We start from the raw sequence: 21,934 nt of genomic DNA, 5'->3' as shown, positions 1-21,934 counted from the left end.
AGATTCCCACTGTTAGTTCAAATGCTCTAACCCACAGGGAAACCTCTTGGGAAAAACCTTTAAATTCACTGAGACCACCCAAAGTGCCCATCCAAACTTAATTTCTTTGCCAAAGAGAAGAACAAGAAGCTCATTTCAAGAGAAATGGCATCCCCTCCTCCAAAATCCAAAACATCCAGTGACTGATCCCATACAATGGTGTCAGAACACTCTTACTAGAGGCAGACAGCCTTCCAAAGATGGATACTGACTCAATGACTGTACAAATTGAGGGAGTGCTTCCAAATATGCCGGCACAAGAAGCTGCTGTCGTCCTTGAGCTGCGCGACACAGCTTCTTATCTGCACCTCCAACTCTGGGGCTACGTGCTTTCCTTCCCATGAGAAAGCATTGCCATTCTCCTTCAGGAACTTACCAAGCCAAACTGTATGCCATGTCCTGTACTATGTCCAACAATGGCTCCTGCACAGAAGGGTCTACGACATAAATATCTTGCTGGACTATACCTCCTCATGGTTCCTTTAACGCCTGCCCTATTACATTGTCACTATATCTTTTACTTGCCAAGGAAAGGCACTCAGAGTCACTTGGCCTTGCCTTGCCTTAGATGCTGTGGCTAGTCTACTCTTGTTTTGCTTGCTTGCTTATGTGTGCCTTGCCTGGCAAGACCTAGAAAGACCTTCCTTGCTTTGCTTTGCCTTGCCTACCGCTCTTTGCAATGCAAACCAAGTGTAGGCGCAATTGTAGGCAAGTCAAGGGAGAAGCTGACAAGGCTGGAGCCATGAGGGGCAAGCAAATGGAGTGGTAGGTGAGAGAAGGCCCAGAACTTCTAGGCAAGGATGGGCATAGGAAGGCCAGGCAGAAACAGGAAGGCCTAGGCAAGGCTAGGTTTCCCTGGAGGAAAGCAGTAGGCAGGTCAAGTGTGGGCGTAGGCGCTGGAGGGAGTGCAATGCTAGGGAGGCAAGGCAGGGCAAGGCAAGGAAACTTTGGGGTCACCAAGGCAAGACAAATGAGAGGTACATTCAAAGACTGCTGGTACACAAAAGGGGCTAGGACAGACTTCTCTGGCTGGCCTTGATCTCACAAGGGCCATCTCTAATCTACACCTAAAACACTTGGATTACCTGCTTTCCTTGGAATACAAAAGAACTGTCATTCTGGTCCTGAAGCGCAAAGGTGAAATGTGAATTTTATGTCCAAAATTCAAGACATGTAAGGATAGGTGCCAGAAGCAAGCTGCCAGGACAGATGGGTGTGCTTGCACGTCACCTCTTTTGGGCTTCCTCTCACATGCTCCTGAAACGCTGGAGGTACGTGAAAGCCTTGAGAGTCCTAGGAGAAGCAGGCAGGGCAAAGCAAGATGAAGAAATGCCGCAAAAAGAGGCGTATTGAATTCCAGGTGGGGCACGAGTGAGCAAGGGAATGCAAGGCAAGGGAGAGGAGAGGTTCAAAGGTAATGCCAAGAAAAGTGGTAGCTTTGCCAGGCAAGACAAAGGAGAGGCAAGCAAGGCAATGAGAGTCCTAGAAGGAAAAGGAAATGAAAGATTGGAACTGGACAAAGGGGAAGGGAAACTGGACAAAGTGGCAAGGGGGATGGGTGGTGCAAGGCACTGGATTGGTAGGAAGGGCAAGGGAAAGACATGGATGGGTCAGGAAGGAAGAGGAAAACAATGGCCTGGAATGACAAAGAAATGCAAGGTTGGATAGGAAAGGAAAGGAAAGGCAATGTAGGGAAGGGGTAGGCCAGACAATGGGTGTCTTAAGAGAAAAAGTATGCATAGCAAGGCCAAGAGAAAAGCGGTAAAGAAGTTAGCGTGGGGGATAGGTGAGTGTAGCTGAGAAAGAAAGAAAGAAATTGCCTCATTCCAGTATGTATGTATGTATGTGTGTGTGAAGTTTGCAGGATGTAAAGCAGAGACTTGATGGTGGAGTGAAAGGATGCTCTTGAATACACGTGGCAAGGTCCAAGCAAACTATTTGTCTTGGCACATCTGTGTCCCATAAACTTCTTAGTTTAGATTCAGACTGTAAGCGGGACAGAGAACACCCCTAAAATTACAGCTGAGCAAGAAAGCAGGTCGCATCAGCATGTTTTAAAGGAAGCAGTTTTTTTGTGTGAGAAGAAAATGGACATATGAGACTCCAGCAGTATCGACGTTCTGCTTAGAAGCAAAGTGCAATGATTCCGTACAAACTCTGAAAATGAAACGCAGCAATAAAAAGGCAATGGGACATGTCAGCGAAAGCTTTGTGGCCAAGCAGGGTGAGATGTTTGAAGCAGAACCACAGTTTGGTTTCACTAAGGATCCATCATGGTGGATTGCAAACATGTGCCAAGACAACACATATTCTGCAGCTGTTGCAGCTCTCCGCAGGAACACTAGCGCTTTCCCTTAGACTCTAAAATGCAGAGAAATGGCCTGCGCAGCGCAGAAGCTATTTGTGCTGCTTGTACACCTCTTCCAACCCCTCAGTGGAAACTATTGCGCCTGCCTTTAGACTCTGAGATCCAGAGAACACAATGGTAGAGGCAGTGGAGAATGGAAGGAGAGAGTGAAGTTTGATGAGTGAGTTTGATGTGACTTATGTGGAACACGCAAAAAATGTAGCCCCGTACTGGTTTTTACACCTGGAGCCTATTTCTGTAAGACATTTCAGGTGGACATTTTTGATCAAGAAGCCAGAGTGAAAAAACTGACAGCAGGTCTCTCTGGGAAAGAAAAAGCAGCAAGGCGTCGTGTGCCATTTAAATGCTGCTATAAGAAGGGCGTACTTTAGCAGCATCTCTCTTGACACTTCTATCTGTGTAATCTCTAGCTGCTTGGACACAGCGACACTGAAAATAATTGTACTGCAAATACCAAGTTACACAGGGAAAAAGGCTAGGTCAGCAAATGCCTTCTGTCCTGGCACATCTCTCAGTCAGAACTCCAGCTGAAAAATTTTGCTGTAATGATGGACTTTGCCACTTGGAGAGAATTTATATAGTTGGGAAGAAGCATTCAAAGCCCTAGTGCATTTCGTCTATTTTACGGACTGCAAAGGCACTCTAAAGGCCAGCACTAGCTTTTTGTTGGACTTTTTGAGTAGCTGCTGGACGTTTTGAAGCGGTTTGGGATCTGCTAGAGTGCAAGGTAATACATAGAGTTTGAGGAAAGTGATATACACATTTTATATCTCCAGGGAGGTGGATGCAGTTCAGTGTGTGCGAGTTACATGTTGAGCAGCTGATCACACAGAAAAGAAGAGGCTGCGCTGCAATTGCCTTTTCATTTGCAGCTTATAAACTGCACAGCCCACAATGAAACAATTCCACTTCCTTCTGTGCTACATACAGGATCACATTCTCTCAGTCTCTAAGAGCCAGGACCCTTAGCGGAGCTCTTCCCTGCGCTGCTCCTACACCAATGAGGCCGGAGCCGCAAACAGCTTGGCTTTTTCCCTGGCACCGTCTGCCAGCGCTCATCAAAATAACCACACGATGGCGCTGTCGACTAACAAAAGAAGGAAACGCACCGAGGCCAGCTCCAAAGGACAGAGCCGAGTTGGAAACGTCCCTGCTCTCAAATTAACTGTGCCAGGAAAAAAAGACTTTGCTGATCTTCCCCCTCCAAGTGTGCAAACACTTTTGCACCACACTCAAAGGGCAACACGAAATCCTCTGCCCTAACAAACATTTTCACTCTCGCAGAGTCCGGTAACAAACTCAAAGACATCCGCTCAACAAATGTGCCAGCGGAGAGAGAAAGTTCTTTGCTGCCTACAATTTCAACTTCACCCATCAAACAATGAACACACACCCTGCTATTGACACTTTTCAGCTCTAAGCTCCTAAGCTTTCAGTCTCAGAGTCAAGATCCAAGCAGCATGGCAACAGGGACTACTCACACACTAAAGCTACAAGGACAAAAAGCTCAACAACTTGGTGTCTAGATTCCCACTGTTAGTTCAAATGCTCTAACCCACAGGGAAACCTCTTGGGAAAAACCTTTAAATTCACTGAGACCACCCAAAGTGCCCATCCAAACTTAATTTCTTTGCCAAAGAGAAGAACAAGAAGCTCATTTCAAGAGAAATGGCATCCCCTCCTCCAAAATCCAAAACATCCAGTGACTGATCCCATACAATGGTGTCAGAACACTCTTACTAGAGGCAGACAGCCTTCCAAAGATGGATACTGACTCAATGACTGTACAAATTGAGGGAGTGCTTCCAAATATGCCGGCACAAGAAGCTGCTGTCGTCCTTGAGCTGCGCGACACAGCTTCTTATCTGCACCTCCAACTCTGGGGCTACGTGCTTTCCTTCCCATGAGAAAGCATTGCCATTCTCCTTCAGGAACTTACCAAGCCAAACTGTATGCCATGTCCTGTACTATGTCCAACAATGGCTCCTGCACAGAAGGGTCTACGACATAAATATCTTGCTGGACTATACCTCCTCATGGTACCTTTAACGCCTGCCCTATTACATTGTCACTATATCTTTTACTTGCCAAGGAAAGGCACTCAGAGTCACTTGGCCTTGCCTTGCCTTAGATGCTGTGGCTAGTCTACTCTTGTTTTGCTTGCTTGCTTATGTGTGCCTTGCCTGGCAAGACCTAGAAAGACCTTCCTTGCTTTGCTTTGCCTTGCCTACCGCTCTTTGCAATGCAAACCAAGTGTAGGCGCAATTGTAGGCAAGTCAAGGGAGAAGCTGACAAGGCTGGAGCCATGAGGGGCAAGCAAATGGAGTGGTAGGTGAGAGAAGGCCCAGAACTTCTAGGCAAGGATGGGCATAGGAAGGCCAGGCAGAAACAGGAAGGCCTAGGCAAGGCTAGGTTTCCCTGGAGGAAAGCAGTAGGCAGGTCAAGTGTGGGCGTAGGCGCTGGAGGGAGTGCAATGCTAGGGAGGCAAGGCAGGGCAAGGCAAGGAAACTTTGGGGTCACCAAGGCAAGACAAATGAGAGGTACATTCAAAGACTGCTGGTACACAAAAGGGGCTAGGACAGACTTCTCTGGCTGGCCTTGATCTCACAAGGGCCATCTCTAATCTACACCTAAAACACTTGGATTACCTGCTTTCCTTGGAATACAAAAGAACTGTCATTCTGGTCCTGAAGCGCAAAGGTGAAATGTGAATTTTATGTCCAAAATTCAAGACATGTAAGGATAGGTGCCAGAAGCAAGCTGCCAGGACAGATGGGTGTGCTTGCACGTCACCTCTTTTGGGCTTCCTCTCACATGCTCCTGAAACGCTGGAGGTACGTGAAAGCCTTGAGAGTCCTAGGAGAAGCAGGCAGGGCAAAGCAAGATGAAGAAATGCCGCAAAAAGAGGGGTATTGAATTCCAGGTGGGGCACGAGTGAGCAAGGGAATGCAAGGCAAGGGAGAGGAGAGGTTCAAAGGTAACGCCAAGAAAAGTGGTAGCTTTGCCAGGCAAGACAAAGGAGAGGCAAGCAAGGCAATGAGAGTCCTAGAAGGAGAAGGAAATGAAAGATTGGAACTGGACAAAGGGGAAGGGAAACTGGACAAAGTGGCAAGGGGGATGGGTGGTGCAAGGCACTGGACTGGTAGGAAGGGCAAGGGAAAGACATGGATGGGTCAGGAAGGAAAAGGAAAACAATGGCCTGGAATGACAAAAAAATGCAAGGTTGGATAGGAAAGGAAAGGCAAGGCAATGTAGGGAAGGGGTAGGCCAGACAATGGGTGTCTTAAGAGAAAAAGTATGCATAGCAAGGCCAAGAGAAAAGCGGTAAAGAAGTTAGCGTGGGGGATAGGTGAGTGTAGCTGAGAAAGAAAGAAAGAAAGTGCCTCATTCCAGTATGTATGTATGTATGTGTGTGTGAAGTTTGCAGGATGTAAAGCAGAGACTTGATGGTGGAGTGAAAGGATGCTCTTGAATACACGTGGCAAGGTCCAAGCAAACTATTTGTCTTGGCACATCTGTGTCCCATAAACTTCTTAGTTTAGATTCAGACTGTAAGCGGGACAGAGAACACCCCTAAAATTACAGCTGAGCAAGAAAGCAGGTCGCATCAGCATGTTTTAAAGGAAGCAGTTTTTTTGTGTGAGAAGAAAATGGACATATGAGACTCCAGCAGTATCGACGTTCTGCTTAGAAGCAAAGTGCAATGATTCCGTACAAACTCTGAAAATGAAACGCAGCAATAAAAAGGCAATGGGACATGTCAGCGAAAGCTTTGTGGCCAAGCAGGGTGAGATGTTTGAAGCAGAACCACAGTTTGGTTTCACTAAGGATCCATCATGGTGGATTGCAAACATGTGCCAAGACAACACATATTCTGCAGCTGTTGCAGCTCTCCGCAGGAACACTAGCGCTTTCCCTTAGGCTCTAAAATGCAGAGAAATGGCCTGCGCAGCGCAGAAGCTATTTGTGCTGCTTGTACACCTCTTCCAACCCCTCAGTGGAAACTATTGCGCCTGCCTTTAGACTCTGAGATCCAGAGAACACAATGGTAGAGGCAGTGGAGAATGGAAGGAGAGAGTGAAGTTTGATGAGTGAGTTTGATGTGACTTATGTGGAGCACGCAGAAAATGTAGCCCCGTACTGGTTTTTACACCTGGAGCCTATTTCTGTATAACATTTCAGGTGGACATTTTTGATCAAGAAGCCAGAGTGAAAAAACTGACAGCAGGTCTCTCTGGGAAAGAAAAAGCAGCAAGGCGTCGTGTGCCATTTAAATGCTGCTATAAGAAGGGCGTACTTTAGCAGCATCTCTCTTGACACTTCTATCTGTGTAATCTCTAGCTGCTTGGACACAGCAACACTGAAAATAATTGTACTGCAAATACCAAATTACACAGGGAAAAAGGGTAGGTCAGCAAATGTCTTCTGTCCTGGCACATCTCTCAGTCAGAACTCCAGCTGAAAAATTTTGCTGTAATGATGGACTTTGCCACTTGGAGAGAATTTATATAGTTGGGAAGAAGCATTCAAAGCCCTAGTGCATTTCGTCTATTTTATGGACTTCAAAGGCACTCTAAAGGCCAGCACTAGCTTTTTGTTGGACTTTTTGAGTAGCTGCTGGACGTTTTGAAGCGGTTTGGGATCTGCTAGAGTGCAAGGTAATACATAGAGTTTGAGGAAAGTGATATACACATTTTATATCTCCAGGGAGGTGGATGCAGTTCAGTGTGTGCGAGTTACATGTTGAGCAGCTGATCACACAGAAAAGAAGAGGCTGCGCTGCAATTGCCTTTTCATTTGCAGCTTATAAACTGCACAGCCCACAATGAAACAATTCCACTTCCTTCTGTGCTACATACAGGATCACATTCTCTCAGTCTCTAAGAGCCAGGACCCCCAGCGGAGCTCTTCCCTGCGCTGCTCCTACACCAATGAGGCCGGAGCCGCAAACAGCTTGGCTTTTTCCCTGGCACCGGCTGCCAGCGCTCATCAAAATAACCACACGATGGCGCTGTCGACTAACAAAAGAAGGAAACGCACCGAGGCCAGCTCCAAAGGACAGAGCCGAGTTGGAAACGTCCCTGCTCTCAAATTAACTGTGCCAGGAAAAAAAGACTTTGCTGATCTTCCCCCTCCAAGTGTGCAAACACTTTTGCACCACACTCAAAGGGCAACACGAAATCCTCTGCCCTAACAAACATTTTCACTCTCGCAGAGTCCGGTAACAAACTCAAAGACATCCGCTCAACAAATGTGCCAGCGGAGAGAGAAAGTTCTTTGCTGCCTACAATTTCAACTTCACCCATCAAACAATGAACACACACCCTGCTATTGGCACTTTTCTTTTCAGCTCTACGCTCCTAAGCTTTCAGTCTCAGAGTCAAGATCCAAGCAGCATGGCAACAGGGACTACTCACACACTAAAGCTACAAGGACAAAAAGCTCAACAACTTGGTGTCTAGATTCCCACTGTCAGTTCAACAGCTCTAACCCACAGGGAAACCTCTTGGGAAAAACCTTTAAATTCACTGAGACCACCCAAAGTGCCCATCCAAACTTAATTTCTTTGCCAAAGAGAAGAACAAGAAGCTCATTTCAAGAGAAATGGCATCCCCTCCTCCAAAATCCAAAACATCCAGTGACTGATCCCATACAATGGTGTCAGAACACTCTTACTAGAGGCAGACAGCCTTCCAAAGATGGATACTGACTCAATGACTGTACAAATTGAGGGAGTGCTTCCAAATATGCCGGCACAAGAAGCTGCTGTCGTCCTTGAGCTGCGCGACACAGCTTCTTATCTGCACCTCCAACTCTGGGGCTACGTGCTTTCCTTCCCATGAGAAAGCATTGCCATTCTCCTTCAGGAACTTACCAAGCCAAGCTGTATGCCATGTCCTGTACTATGTCCAACAATGGCTCCTGCACAGAAGGGTCTACGACATAAATATCTTGCTGGACTATACCTCCTCATAGTACCTTTAACGCCTGCCCTATTACATTGTCACTATATCTTTTACTTGCCAAGGAAAGGCACTCATAGTCACTTGGCCTTGCCTTGCCTTTGATGCTGTGGCTAGTCTACTCTTGTTTTGCTTGCTTGATTGCTTATGTGTGCCTTGCCTGGCAAGACCTAGAAAGACCTTCCTTGCTTTGCTTTGCCTTGCCTACCGCTCTTTGCAATGCAAACCAAGTGTAGGCGCAATTGTAGGCAAGTCAAGGGAGAAGCTGACAAGGCTGGAGCCATGAGGGGCAAGCAAATGGAGTGGTAGGTGAGAGAAGGCCCAGAACTTCTAGGCAAGGATGGGCATAGGAAGGCCAGGCAGAAACAGGAAGGCCTAGGCAAGGCTAGGTTTCCTTGGAGGAAAGCAGTAGGCAGGTCAAGTGTGGGCGTAGGCACTGGAGGGAATGCAAGGCTAGGGAGGCAAGGCAGGGCAAGGCAAGGAAACTTTTGGGTCACCAAGGCAAGACAAATGAGAGGTACATTCAAAGACTGCTGGTACACAAAAGGGGCTAGGACAGACTTCTCTGGCTGGCCTTGATCTCACATGGGCCATCTCTAATCTGCACCTAAAACACTTGGATTACCTGCTTTCCTTGGTATACAAAAGAACTGTCATTCTGGTCCTGAAGCGCAAAGGTGAAATGTGAATTTTATGTCCAAAATTCAAGACATGTAAGGATAGGTGCCAGAAGCAAGCTGCCAGGACAGATGGGTGTGCTTGCACGTGACCTCTTTTGGGCTTCCTCTCACATGCTCCTGAAACGCTGGAGGTACGTGAAAGCCTTGAGAGTCCTAGGAGAAGCAGGCAGGGCAAGGCAAGATGAAGAAATTCCGCAAAAAGAGGCGTATTGAATTCCAGGTGGGGGACGAGTGAGCAAGGGAATGCAAGGCAAGGGAGAGGAGAGGTTCAAAGGTAACGCCAAGAAAAGTGGTGGCTTTGCCAGGCAAGACAAAGGAGAGGCAAGCAAGGCAATGAGAGTCCTAGAAGGAGAAGGAAATGAAAGATTGGAGCTGGACAAAGGGGAAGGGAAACTGGACAAAGTGGCAAGGGGGATGGGTGGTGCAAGGCACTGGACTGGTAGGAAGGGCAAGGGAAAGACATGGATGGGTCAGGAAGGAAGAGGAAAAAAATGGCCATAAAATGACAAAGAAATGCAAGGTTGGATAGGAAAGGAAAGGCAAGGCAATGTAGGGAAGGGGTAGGCCAGACAATGGGTGTCTTAAGAGGAAAAGTATGCATAGCAAGGCCAAGAGAAAAGCGGTAAAGAAGTTAGCGTGGGGGATAGGTGAGTGTAGCTGAGAAAGAAAGAAAGAAAGTGCCTCATTCCAGTATGTATGTATGTATGTGTGTGTGAAGTTTGCAGGATGTAAAGCAGAGACTTGATGGTGGAGTGAAAGGATGCTTTTGAATACACGTGGCAAGGTCCAAGCAAACTATTTGTCTTGGCACATCTGTGTCCCATAAACTTCTTAGTTTAGATTCAGACTGTAAGCGGGACAGAGAACACCCCTAAAATTACAGCTGAGCAAGAAAGCAGGTCGCATCAGCATGTTTTAAAGGAAGCAGTTTTTTTGTGTGAGAAGAAAATGGACATATGAGACTCCAGCAGTATCGACGTTCAGCTTAGAAGCAAAGTGCAATGATTCCGTACAAACTCTGAAAATGAAACGCAGCAATAAAAAGGCAATGGGACATGTCAGCGAAAGCTTTGTGGCCAAGCAGGGTGAGATGTTTGAAGCAGAACCACAGTTTGGTTTCACTAAGGATCCATCATGGTGGATTGCAAACATGTGCCAAGACAACACATATTCTGCAGCTGTTGCAGCTCTCCGCAGGAACACTAGCGCTTTCCCTTAGGCTCTAAAATGCAGAGAAATGGCCTGCGCAGCGCAGAAGCTATTTGTGCTGCTTGTACACCTCTTCCAACCCCTCAGTGGAAACTATTGCGCCTGCCTTTAGACTCTGAGATCCAGAGAACACAATGGTAGAGGCAGTGGAGAATGGAAGGAGAGAGTGAAGTTTGATGAGTGAGTTTGATGTGACTTATGTGGAGCACGCAGAAAATGTAGCCCCGTACTGGTTTTTACACCTGGAGCCTATTTCTGTAAGACATTTCAGGTGGACATTTTTGATCCAGAAGCCAGAGTGAAAAAATTGACAGCAGGTCTCTCTGGGAAAGAAAAAGCAGCAAGGAGTCGTGTGCCATTTAAATGCTGCTATAAGAAGGGCGTACTTTAGCAGCATCTCTCTTGACACTTCTATCTGTGTAATCTCTAGCTGCTTGGACACAGCGACACTGAAAATAATTGTACTGCAAATACCAAGTTACACAGGGAAAAAGGGTAGGTCAGCAAATGCCTTCTGTCCTGGCACATCTCTCAGTCAGAACTCCAGCTGAAAAATTTTGCTGTAATGATGGACTTTGCCACCTGGAGAGAATTTATATAGTTGGGAAGAAGCATTCAAAGCCCTAGTGCATTTCGTCTATTTTACGGACTGCAAAGGCACTATGAAGGCCAGCACTAGCTTTTTGTTGGACTTTTTCTTTTTGAGTAGCTGCTGGACGTTTTGAAGCGGTTTGGGATCTGCTAGAGTGCAAGGTAATACATAGAGTTTGAGGAAAGTGATATACACATTTTATATCTCCAGGGAGGTGGATGCAGTTCAGTGTGTGCGAGTTACATGTTGAGCAGCTGATCACACAGAAAAGAAGAGGCTGCGCTGCAATTGCCTTTTCATTTGCAGCTTATAAACTGCACAGCCCACAATGAAACAATTCCACTTCCTTCTGTGCTACATACAGGATCACATTCTCTCAGTCTCTAAGAGCCAGGACCCCCAGCGGAGCTCTTCCCTGCGCTGCTCCTACACCAATGAGGCCGGAGCCGCAAACAGCTTGGCTTTTTCCCTGGCACCGTCTGCCAGCGCTCATCAAAATAACCACACGATGGCGCTGTCGACTAACAAAAGAAGGAAACGCACCGAGGCCAGCTCCAAAGGACAGAGCCGAGTTGGAAACGTCCCTGCTCTCAAATTAACTGTGCCAGGAAAAAAAGACTTTGCTGATCTTCTCCCTCCAAGTGTGCAAACACTTTTGCACCACACTCAAAGGGCAACACAAAATCCTCTGCCCTAACAAACATTTTCACTCTCGCAGAGTCCGGTAACAAACTCAAAGACATCCGCTCAACAAATGTGCCAGCGGAGAGAGAAAGTTCTTTGCTGCCTACAATTTCAGCTTCACCCATCAAACAATGAACACACACCCTGCTATTGGCACTTTTCTTTTCAGCTCTACGCTCCTAAGCTTTCAGTCTCAGAGTCAAGATCCAAGCAGCATGGCAACAGGGACTACTCACACACTAAAGCTACAAGGACAAAAAGCTCAACAACTTGGTGTCTAGATTCCCACTGTCAGTTCAACAGCTCTAACCCACAGGGAAACCTCTTGGGAAAAACCTTTAAATTCACTGAGACCACCCAAAGTGCCCATCCAAACTTAATTTCTTTGCCAAAGAGAAGAACAAGAAGCTCATTTCAAGAGAAATGGCATCCCCTCCTCCAAAATCCAAAACATCCAGTGACTGATCCCATACAATGGTGTCAGAACACTCTTACTAGAGGCAGACAGCCTTCCAAAGATGGATACTGACTCAATGACTGTACAAATTGAGGGAGTGCTTCCAAATATGCCGGCACAAGAAGCTGCTGTCGTCCTTGAGCTGCGCGACACAGCTTCTTATCTGCACCTCCAACTCTGGGGCTACGTGCTTTCCTTCCCATGAGAAAGCATTGCCATTCTCCTTCAGGAACTTACCAAGCCAAGCTGTATGCCATGTCCTGTACTATGTCCAACAATGGCTCCTGCACAGAAGGGTCTACGACATAAATATCTTGCTGGACTATACCTCCTCATGGTACCTTTAACGCCTGCCCTATTACATTGTCACTATATCTTTTACTTGCCAAGGAAAGGCACTCAGAGTCACTTGGCCTTGCCTTGCCTTTGATGCTGTGGCTAGTCTACTCTTGTTTTGCTTGCTTGCTTGCTTATGTGTGCCTTGCCTGGCAAGACCTAGAAAGACCTTCCTTGCTTTGCTTTGCCTTGCCTACCGCTCTTTGCAATGCAAACCAAGTGTAGGCGCAATTGTAGGCAAGTCAAGGGAGAAGCTGACAAGGCTGGAGCCATGAGGGGCAAGCAAATGGAGTGGTAGGTGAGAGAAGGCCCAGAACTTCTAGGCAAGGATGGGCATAGGAAGGCCAGGCAGAAACAGGAAGGCCTAGGCAAGGCTAGGTTTCCCTGGAGGAAAGCAGTAGGCAGGTCAAGTGTGGGCGTAGGCACTGGAGGGAGTGCAAGGCTAGGGAGGCAAGGCAGGGCAAGGCAAGGAAACTTTTGGGTCACCAAGGCAAGACAAATGAGAGGTACATTCAAAGACTGCTGGTACACAAAAGGGGCTAGGACAGACTTCTCTGGCTGGCCTTGATCTCACATGGGCCATCTCTAATCGGCACCTAAAACACTTGGATTACCTGCTTTCCTTGGTATACAAAAGAACTGTCATTCTGGTCCTGAAGCGCAAAGGTGAAATGTGAATTTTATGTCCAAAATTCAAGACATGTAAGGATAGGTGCCAGAAGCAAGCTGCCAGGACAGATGGGTGTGCTTGCACGTGACCTCTTTTGGGCTTCCTCTCACATGCTCCTGAAACGCTGGAGGTACGTGAAAGCCTTGAGAGTCCTAGGAGAAGCAGGCAGGGCAAGGCAAGATGAAGAAATTCTGCAAAAAGAGGCGTATTGAATTCCAGGTGGGGGACGAGTGAGCAAGGGAATGCAAGGCAAGGGAGAGGAGAGGTTCAAAGGTAACGCCAAGAAAAGTGGTGGCTTTGCCAGGCAAGACAAAGGAGAGGCAAGCAAGGCAATGAGAGTCCTAGAAGGAGAAGGAAATGAAAGATTGGAGCTGGACAAAGGGGAAGGGAAACTGGACAAAGTGGCAAGGGGGATGGGTGGTGCAAGGCACTGGACTGGTAGGAAGGGCAAGGGAAAGACATGGATGGGTCAGGAAGGAAGAGGAAAGCAATGGCCAGGAATGACAAAGAAATGCAAGGTTGGATAGGAAAGGAAAGGCAAGGCAATGTAGGGAAGGGGTAGGCCAGACAATGGGTGTCTTAAGAGGAAAAGTATGCATAGCAAGGCCAAGAGAAAAGCGGTAAAGAAGTTAGCGTGGGGGATAGGTGAGTGTAGCTGAGAAAGAAAGAAAGTGCCTCTTTCCAGTATGTATGTATGTATGTGTGTGTGAAGTTTGCAGGATGTAAAGCAGAGACTTGATGGTGGAGTAAATGGATGCTTTTGAATACACGTGGCAAGGTCCAAGCAAACTATTTGTCTTGGCACATCTGTGTCCCATAAACTTCTTAGTTTAGATTCAGACTGTAAGCGAGACAGAGAACACCCCTAAAATTACAGCTGAGCAAGAAAGCAGGTCGCATCAGCATGTTTTAAAGGAAGCAGTTTTTTTGTGTGAGAAGAAAATGGACATATGAGACTCCAGCAGTATCGACGTTCAGCTTAGAAGCAAAGTGCAATGATTCCGTACAAACTCTGAAAATGAAACGCGGCAATAAAAAGGCAATGGGACATGTCAGCGAAAGCTTTGTGGCCAAGCAGGGTGAGATGTTTGAAGCAGAACCACAGTTTGGTTTCACTAAGGATCCATCATGGTGGATTGCAAACATGTGCCAAGACAACACATATTCTGCAGCTGTTGCAGCTCTCCGCAGGAACACTAGCGCTTTCCCTTAGACTCTAAAATGCAGAGAAATGGCCTGCGCAACGCAGAAGCTATTTGTGCTGCTTGTACACCTCTTCCAACCCCTCAGTGGAAACTATTGCGCCTGCCTTTAGACTCTGAGATCCAGAGAACACAATGGTAGAGGCAGTGGAGAATGGAAGGAGAGAGTGAAGTTTGATGAGTGAGTTTGATGTGACTTATGTGGAGCACGCAGAAAATGTAGCCCCGTACTGGTTTTTACACCTGGAGCCTATTTCTGTAAGACATTTCAGGTGGACATTTTTGATCAAGAAGCCAGAGTGAAAAAATTGACAGCAGGTCTCTCTGGGAAAGAAAAAGCAGCAAGGAGTCGTGTGCCATTTAAATGCTGCTATAAGAAGGGCGTACTTTAGCAGCATCTCTCTTGACACTTCTATCTGTGTAATCTCTAGCTGCTTGGACACAGCGACACTGAAAATAATTGTACTGCAAATACCAAGTTACACAGGGAAAAAGGGTAGGTCAGCAAATGCCTTCTGTCCTGGCACATCTCTCAGTCAGAACTCCAGCTGAAAAATTTTGCTGTAAAGATGGACTTTGCCACCTGGAGAGAATTTATATAGTTGGGAAGAAGCATTCAAAGCCCTAGTGCATTTCGTCTATTTTACGGACTGCAAAGGCACTATAAAGGCCAGCACTAGCTTTTTGTTGGACTTTTTCTTTTTGAGTAGCTGCTGGACGTTTTGAAGCGGTTTGGGATCTGCTAGAGTGCAAGGTAATACATAGAGTTTGAGGAAAGTGATATACACATTTTATATCTCCAGGGAGGTGGATGCAGTTCAGTGTGTGCGAGTTACATGTTGAGCAGCTGATCACACAGAAAAGAAGAGGCTGCGCTGCAATTGCCTTTTCATTTGCAGCTTATAAACTGCACAGCCCACAATGAAACAATTCCACTTCCTTCTGTGCTACATACAGGATCACATTCTCTCAGTCTCTAAGAGCCAGGACCCCCAGCGGAGCTCTTCCCTGCGCTGCTCCTACACCAATGAGGCCGGAGCCGCAAACAGCTTGGCTTTTTCCCTGGCACCGTCTGCCAGCGCTCATCAAAATAACCACACGGTGGCGCTGTCGACTAACAAAAGAAGGAAACGCACCGAGGCCAGCTCCAAAGGACAGAGCCCAGTTGGAAACGTCCCTGCTCTCAAATTAACTGTGCCAGGAAAAAAAGACTTTGCTGATCTTCCCCCTCCAAGTGTGCAAACACTTTTGCACCACACTCAAAGGGCAACACAAAATCCTCTGCCCTAACAAACATTTTCACTCTCGCAGAGTCCGGTAACAAACTCAAAGACATCCGCTCAACAAATGTGCCAGCGGAGAGAGAAAGTTCTTTGCTGCCTACAATTTCAACTTCACCCATCAAACAATGAACACACACCCTGCTATTGGCACTTTTCTTTTCAGCTCTACGCTCCTAAGCTTTCAGTCTCAGAGTCAAGATCCAAGCAGCATGGCAACAGGGACTACTCACACACTAAAGCTACAAGGACAAAAAGCTCAACAACTTGGTGTCTAGATTCCCACTGTCAGTTCAACAGCTCTAACCCACAGGGAAACCTCTTGGGAAAAACCTTTACATTCACTGAGACCACCCAAAGTGCCCATCCAAACTTAATTTCTTTGCCAAAGAGAAGAACAAGAAGCTCATTTCAAGAGAAATGGCATCCCCTCCTCCAAAATCCAAAACATCCAGTGACTGATCCCATACAATGGTGTCAGAACACTCTTACTAGAGGCAGACAGCCTTCCAAAGATGGATACTGACTCAATGACTGTACAAATTGAGGGAGTGCTTCCAAATATGCCGGCACAAGAAGCTGCTGTCGTCCTTGAGCTGCGCGACACAGCTTCTTATCTGCACCTCCAACTCTGGGGCTACGTGCTTTCCTTCCCATGAGAAAGCATTGCCATTCTCCTTCAGGAACTTACCAAGCCAAGCTGTATGCCATGTCCTGTACTATGTCCAACAATGGCTCCTGCACAGAAGGGTCTACGACATAAATATCTTGCTGGACTATACCTCCTCATGGTACCTTTAACGCCTGCCCTATTACATTGTCACTATATCTTTTACTTGCCAAGGAAAGGCACTCAGAGTCACTTGGCCTTGCCTTGCCTTTGATGCTGTGGCTAGTCTACTCTTGTTTTGCTTTCTTGCTTGCTTATGTGTGCCTTGCCTGGCAAGACCTAGAAAGACCTTCCTTGCTTTGCTTTGCCTTGCCTACCGCTCTTTGCAATGCAAACCAAGTGTAGGCGCAATTGTAGGCAAGTCAAGGGAGAAGCTGACAAGGCTGGAGCCATGAGGGGCAAGCAAATGGAGTGGTAGGTGAGAGAAGGCCCAGAACTTCTAGGCAAGGATGGGCATAGGAAGGCCAGGCAGAAACAGGAAGGCCTAGGCAAGGCTAGGTTTCCCCGGAGGAAAGCAGTAGGCAGGTCAAGTGTGGGCGTAGGCACTGGAGAGAGTGCAAGGCTAGGGAGGCAAGGCAGGGCAAGGCAAGGAAACTTTTGGGTCACCAAGGCAAGACAAATGAGAGGTACATTCAAAGACTGCTGGTACACAAAAGGGGCTAGGACAGACTTCTCTGGCTGGCCTTGATCTCACATGGGCCATCTCTAATCGGCACCTAAAACACTTGGATTACCTGCTTTCCTTGGTATACAAAAGAACTGTCATTCTGGTCCTGAAGCGCAAAGGTGAAATGTGAATTTTATGTCCAAAATTCAAGACATGTAAGGATAGGTGCCAGAAGCAAGCTGCCAGGACAGATGGGTGTGCTTGCACGTGACCTCTTTTGGGCTTCCTCTCACATGCTCCTGAAACGCTGGAGGTACGTGAAAGCCTTGAGAGTCCTAGGAGAAGCAGGCAGGGCAAGGCAAGATGAAGAAATGCCGCAAAAAGAGGCGTATTGAATTCTAGGTGGGGGACGAGTGAGCAAGGGAATGCAAGGCAAGGGAGAGGAGAGGTTCAAAGGTAACGCCAAGAAAAGTGGTGGCTTTGCCAGGCAAGACAAAGGAGAGGCAAGCAAGGCAATGAGAGTCCTAGAAGGAGAAGGAAATGAAAGATTGGAACTGGACAAAGGGGAAGGGAAACTGGACAAAGTGGCAAGGGGGATGGGTGGTGCAAGGCACTGGACTGGTAGGAAGGGCAAGGGAAAGACATGGATGGGTCAGGAAGGAAGAGGAAAACAATGGCCAGGAATGACAAAGAAATGCAAGGTTGGATAGGAAAGGAAAGGCAAGGCAATGTAGGGAAGGGGTAGGCCAGACAATGGGTGTCTTAAGAGGAAAAGTATGCATAGCAAGGCCAAGAGAAAAGCGGTAAAGAAGTTAGCGTGGGGGATAGGTGAGTGTAGCTGAGAAAGAAAGAAAGAAAGAAAGTGCCTCATTCCAGTATGTATGTATGTATGTGTGTGTGAAGTTTGCAGGATGTAAAGCAGAGACTTGATGGTGGAGTGAAAGGATGCTTTTGAATACACGTGGCAAGGTCCAAGCAAACTATTTGTCTTGGCACATCTGTGTCCCATAAACGTCTTAGTTTAGATTCAGACTGTAAGCGGGACAGAGAACACCCCTAAAATTACAGCTGAGCAAGAAAGCAGGTCGCATCAGCATGTTTTAAAGGAAGCAGTTTTTTTGTGTGAGAAGAAAATGGACATATGAGACTCCAGCAGTATCCAGCAGTATCGACGTTCAGCTTAGAAGCAAAGTGCAATGATTCCGTACAAACTCTGAAAATGAAACGCAGCAATAAAAAGGCAATGGGACATGTCAGCGAAAGCTTTGTGGCCAAGCAGGGTGAGATGCTTGAAGCAGAACCATAGTTTAATTTCACTAAGGATCCATCATGGTGGATTGCAAACATGTGCCAAGACAACACATATTCTGCAGCTGTTGCAGCTCTCCGCAGGAACACTAGCGCTTTCCCTTAGGCTCTAAAATGCAGAGAAATGGCCTGCGCAGCGCAGAAGCTATTTGTGCTGCTTGTACACCTCTTCCAACCCCTCAGTGGAAACTATTGCGCCTGCCTTTAGACTCTGAGATCCAGAGAACACAATGGTAGAGGCAGTGGAGAATGGAAGGAGAGAGTGAAGTTTGATGAGTGAGTTTGATGTGACTTATGTGGAGCACGCAGAAAATGTAGCCCCGTACTGGTTTTTACACCTGGAGCCTATTTCTGTAAGACATTTCAGGTGGACATTTTTGATCAAGAAGCCAGAGTGAAAAAATTGACAGCAGGTCTCTCTGGGAAAGAAAAAGCAGCAAGGCGTTGTGTGCCATTTAAATGCTGCTATAAGAAGGGCGTACTTTAGCAGCATCTCTCTTGACACTTCTATCTGTGTAATCTCTAGCTGCTTGGACACAGCGACACTGAAAATAATTGTACTGCAAATACCAAGTTACACAGGGAAAAAGGGTAGGTCAGCAAATGCCTTCTGTCCTGGCACATCTCTCAGTCAGAACTCCAGCTGAAAAATTTTGCTGTAATGATGGACTTTGCCACTTGGAGAGAATTTATATAGTTGGGAAGAAACATTCAAAGCCCTAGTACATTTCGTCTATTTTACGGACTGCAAGGGCACTATAAAGACCAGAACTAGCTTTTTGTTGGACTTTTTGAGTATCTGCTGGATGCTTTGAAGCGGTTTGGGATCTGCTAGAGTGCAAGGTAATACATAGAGTTTGAGGAAAGTGATATACACATTTTATATCTCCAGGGAGGTGGATGCAGTTCAGTGTGTGCGAGTTACATGTTGAGCAGCTGATCACACAGAAAAGAAGAGGCTGCGCTGCAATTGCCTTTTCATTTGCAGCTTATAAACTGCACAGCCCACAATGAAACAATTCCACTTCCTTCTGTGCTACATACAGGATCACATTCTCTCAGTCTCTAAGAGCCAGGACCCCCAGCGGAGCTCTTCCCTGCGCTGCTCCTACACCAATGAGGCCGGAGCCGCAAACAGCTTGGCTTTTTCCCTGGCACCGTCTGCCAGCGCTCATCAAAATAACCACACGATGGCGCTGTCGACTAACAAAAGAAGGAAACGCACCGAGGCCAGCTCCAAAGGACAGAGCCGAGTTGGAAACGTCCCTGCTCTCAAATTAACTGTGCCAGGAAAAAAAGACTTTGCTGATCTTCCCCCTCCAAGTGTGCAAACACTTTTGCACCACACTCAAAGGGCAACACGAAATCCTCTGCCCTAACAAACATTTTCACTCTCGCAGAGTCCGGTAACAAACTCAAAGACATCCGCTCAACAAATGTGCCAGCGGAGAGAGAAAGTTCTTTGCTGCCTACAATTTCAGCTTCACCCATCAAACAATGAACACACACCCTGCTATTGGCACTTTTCTTTTCAGCTCTACGCTCCTAAGCTTTCAGTCTCAGAGTCAAGATCCAAGCAGCATGGCAACAGGGACTACTCACACACTAAAGCTACAAGGACAAAAAGCTCAACAACTTGGTGTCTAGATTCCCACTGTCAGTTCAACAGCTCTAACCCACAGGGAAACCTCTTGGGAAAAACCTTTAAATTCACTGAGACCACCCAAAGTGCCCATCCAAACTTAATTTCTTTGCCAAAGAGAAGAACAAGAAGCTCATTTCAAGAGAAATGGCATCCCCTCCTCCAAAATCCAAAACATCCAGTGACTGATCCCATACAATGGTGTCAGAACACTCTTACTAGAGGCAGACAGCCTTCCAAAGATGGATACTGACTCAATGACTGTACAAATTGAGGGAGTGCTTCCAAATATGCCGGCACAAGAAGCTGCTGTCGTCCTTGAGCTGCGCGACACAGCTTCTTATCTGCACCTCCAACTCTGGGGCTACGTGCTTTCCTTCCCATGAGAAAGCATTGCCATTCTCCTTCAGGAACTTACCAAGCCAAGCTGTATGCCATGTCCTGTACTATGTCCAACAATGGCTCCTGCACAGAAGGGTCTACGACATAAATATCTTGCTGGACTATACCTCCTCATGGTACCTTTAACGCCTGCCCTATTACATTGTCACTATATCTTTTACTTGCCAAGGAAAGGCACTCAGAGTCACTTGGCCTTGCCTTGCCTTTGATGCTGTGGCTAGTCTACTCTTGTTTTGCTTGCTTGCTTATGTGTGCCTTGCCTGGCAAGACCTAGAAAGACCTTCCTTGCTTTGCTTTGCCTTGCCTACCGCTCTTTGCAATGCAAACCAAGTGTAGGCGCAATTGTAGGCAAGTCAAGGGAGAAGCTGACAAGGCTGGTGCCATGAGGGGCAAGCAAATGGAGTGGTAGGTGAGAGAAGGCCCAGAACTTCTAGGCAAGGATGGGCATAGGAAGGCCAGGCAGAAACAGGAAGGCCTAGGCAAGGCTAGGTTTCCCCGGAGGAAAGCAGTAGGCAGGTCAAGTGTGGGCGTAGGCACTGGAGGGAGTGCAAGGCTAAGGAGGCAAGGCAGGGCAAGGCAAGGAAACTTTTGGGTCACCAAGGCAAGACAAATGAGAGGTACATTCAAAGACTGCTGGTACACAAAAGGGGCTAGGACAGACTTCTCTGTCTGGCCTTGATCTCACATGGGCCATCTCTAATCTGCACCTAAAACACTTGGATTACCTGCTTTCCTTGGTATACAAAAGAACTGTCATTCTGGTCCTGAAGCGCAAAGGTGAAATGTGAATTTTATGTCCAAAATTCAAGACATGTAAGGATAGGTGCCAGAAGCAAGCTGCCAGGACAGATGGGTGTGCTTGCACGTGACCTCTTTTGGGCTTCCTCTCACATGCTCCTGAAACGCTGGAGGTACGTGAAAGCCTTGAGAGTCCTAGGAGAATTAGGCAGGGCAAGGCAAGATGAAGAAATGCCGCAAAAAGAGGGGTATTGAATTCCAGGTGGGGGACGAGTGAGCAAGGGAATGCAAGGCAAGGGAGAGGAGAGGTTCAAAGGGAACGCCAAGAAAAGTGGTGGCTTTGCCAGGCAAGACAAAGGAGAGGCAAGCAAGGCAATGAGAGTCCTAGAAGGAGAAGGAAATGAAAGATTGGAGCTGGACAAAGGGGAAGGGAAACTGGACAAAGTGGCAAGGGGGATGGGTGGTGCAAGGCACTGGACTGGTAGGAAGGGCAAGGGAAAGACATGGATGGGTCAGGAAGGAAGAGGAAAACAATGGCCAGGAATGACAAAGAAATGCAAGGTTGGATAGGAAAGGAAAGGCAAGGCAATGTAGGGAAGGGGTAGGCCAGACAATGGGTGTCTTAAGAGGAAAAGTATGCATAGCAAGGCCAAGAGAAAAGCGGTAAAGAAGTTAGCGTGGGGGATAGGTGAGTGTAGCTGAGAAAGAAAGAAAGAAAGAAAGTGCCTCATTCCAGTATGTATGTATGTATGTGTGTGTGAAGTTTGCAGGATGTAAAGCAGAGACTTGATGGTGGAGTGAAAGGATGCTTTTGAATACACGTGGCAAGGTCCAAGCAAACTATTTGTCTTGGCACATCTGTGTCCCATAAACTTCTTAGTTTAGATTCAGACTGTAAGCGGGACAGAGAACACCCCTAAAATTACAGCTGAGCAAGAAAGCAGGTCGCATCAGCATGTTTTAAAGGAAGCAGTTTTTTTGTGTGAGAAGAAAATGGACATATGAGACTCCAGCAGTATCCAGCAGTATCGACGTTCAGCTTAGAAGCAAAGTGCAATGATTCCGTACAAACTCTGAAAATGAAACG

The sequence above is a fragment of the Poecile atricapillus genome, chromosome W (genome assembly GCF_030490865.1).
Source record: "Poecile atricapillus isolate bPoeAtr1 chromosome W, bPoeAtr1.hap1, whole genome shotgun sequence".
NCBI classification, from domain to species: domain Eukaryota; kingdom Metazoa; phylum Chordata; class Aves; order Passeriformes; family Paridae; genus Poecile; species Poecile atricapillus.
This window is presented reverse-complemented; position numbering follows the sequence as displayed.